Here is a 2,642-nt window from a genome sequence, read left to right on the forward strand (position 1 = left end):
GAATCGTCCGTTCGGACTCAGTCTGAATCACCACTGCTGGAGTGGCCGGCTGTTCTCCTGTTCCTCGGAAGTCTCTCTTCTCCACAGTTGAAGTGCCCGCTGGTTCTTTGCCTGGGCGCCTTGTTCCCTGCGTCGTCTGCTCATCCTGACTTCCGATGCAGCCTCCAGTGAGTGCTCTGAGGATCCTCTTCATGAGGCTGTTGTTTTTCTTCTGAGAGTCCACCATCCAACGTCTGTAGGCGTGATCATCAGTAACATCCGTGAGGTCCTCCAGGTCATAAGCACCATCAGCAGGTGGAGCCATATCCTCCACATCATCCCTGGCCGCATTCGCATCTGGAACTGGCGCACGTGGGTCGTCGCAAAAGTGTTCTGCGTCGGGCAGGAACACTATGTTTTCCAAGGTTGTGAAGTCTGTTAACCCGGGAAGAGGGAGCTTGCAGTAGAGAGTGTTCATGTCCTTGTCTGCGAACTTGTATGTGCTCTCGTCGCGCAGGATGTGGCATGTGATCAAGTAAGCGGTGTCGATGTGCTCAAGCTCAGGAACAACCGTGTAGGAATCCAGGTTGATGTTGAAGTGTTTAAACAAGGGTGTGAGAACACTGCTGCAGCGGTGTTTCTTGTCTTCTGTTCGGAGCAAGGAATCCTTGCGCTCAGTGAGCATCGAGATGAGAAGGAATCCAGGGTTAGTCTTCACAGCCTGAATTGGTATGACTTTGTCTCTACGGATTTCATCCTCGAGCCCTGTGTATAGAACCTGCAGCTCGCCGTTTGTGACCTTGGAGGTGAGTTCCTTTGCGAAGAGGATGTTCGAGACGATCTTGGCAATGATACGCAGAGTGGGGTTTCGGATTTGTGATTGATAAGCCTTGCGAGAAGTGAACATCCCTGTCGCAATGAGATCCCAAAAGGCATTTGCTGGCGCAAACTTTTTCTCAACTGAGACCTCTCTTGGCGTGTCTGCGATCTCAAGTAGTTCGTTTAGATCGTTGAGAGAGATGGAGCAGAACTTGCCGTCAGCCATGAAGGAGAAGGAGCAGTTCTCGTACGTTGGCGCGGTTGGGTTCTGGTAAGTGATATAAGCTGTTGCGAGCACTTGCCGAACCAAATCTGGATAGAGAACTTGGGCTTGGTAGCAGAGAGGAGCGAGGCCCATAACGTCGAGCGTGTCGAAGACGTCAGACTCGAGGCCGAGAACAGCTAAGGTCTCCGCGTGAGCAAATCATGTGGGCAAGATTTCTGCTGCGAGAAGCCTGTTGTACCTCGCTGCAGATTCCTTGTCCCACCTCTCACAATTGTAGTCAAGGAGTAGTGGGTCATTGATGTTAATCGGTTGACCCTCAGCTTTGTTCGGCCATGGATATGTGGATGGAACATTCGCGGAACGAGAAGGCGTGGCTGCTCCGCGAGAGGCTTTGTGTGCTTTCGGAATCCTTGTTCTTGGAGGCATCTGCAAAAATCAATGTCCAAATTAGCACTGCCCAATGGTTGTTCTAGAAACGATGTGACATTCCAATCTCGAAATTTTTTGCCCAAGTCCATCAATTTCCGAACAACCTTCAAGTTCTTAGGATTAACACTTTGCCCTATCACAACCGCAACTACTCAAGAAACTCTAACAATGAAATTGTTTATCCCTGATAATCAAAAAAATTTTTGATCCTAGTAGCAAGTGTGAAATCGATAGCTACAATCTAAGATCAAATCTTGAAACAAAAGGGATGAGAGAATCCAATGTGACACTTTCAATTCGCGGATTGGATGCGCGAAGGGGAAGAGTGTCTGAGCGGTTACCTTGAGTTGATTGATGATTCCTGCAAAACCCAACCGATCTCTAGAGGATCCAAGAGATTAGAACAAAATCGATGAAGAAGAATAGGAAATTAAATTTTCGATTTAGGGTTCTTTGAGGTTGGTTTGCGGCGCTAGAGATAATGGGAGAAATAAGGTTAGTGGGCCTTAAATAGGCCATTTCCCCTTTACACTTTTTTTTTTGTTCGAGCACTCACCTGGGAACAATCAGTGGAACAAGCGCTGGAGTGTTCTCCTGAGAAGTGCTCGATTTTTCTTCCTGCAAGTTAGTTTTTTTTTTTTAGAATATAAAAGAAATATTTACACTCACCAGTGGGTTGCCTCCCACCAAGCGCTTCTTTTCAGTCACTAGCTTGACTTTTGTGAGCCGATTAGGCTTAAAGGGGATCGCTTAAGGGTATTTCTACACCCTTGATGGTGAAAGGTCCTGACCATCTGGATTTTAGCTTTCCAGGGAACAGCTTTATCCTTGAGTTGAAGAGTAAGACCTGATCATTCGGAGCAAAGCTCCTGCTGATGATCCGCTTGTCATGGAATGCTTTGGTTTTTTCTTTGTAGATTTTGGAGCTCTCATAGGCCAGATGCCTAATCTCCTCCAACTCATGGATTTGAATTGTTCGCCTCTCCTTGGCAGGTTTGATATCGAAGTTAAGCAGCTTAACAGCCCAAGCTGCCTTATACTCTAGCTCCACAGGTAGGTGACATGCCTTGCCATAGACCAGATGATAGGGAGTGGTCCCTAATGGGGTTTTATAGGCTGTTCTGTAGGCCCAGAGAGCGTCGTCAAGTTTGATGGACCAATCCTTACGCGTGGTATTGACTGTTTTCTG

This window comes from Brassica oleracea, chromosome C2 (assembly GCF_000695525.1).
Source record: "Brassica oleracea var. oleracea cultivar TO1000 chromosome C2, BOL, whole genome shotgun sequence".
Classification (NCBI taxonomy): Eukaryota; Viridiplantae; Streptophyta; class Magnoliopsida; order Brassicales; family Brassicaceae; genus Brassica; species Brassica oleracea.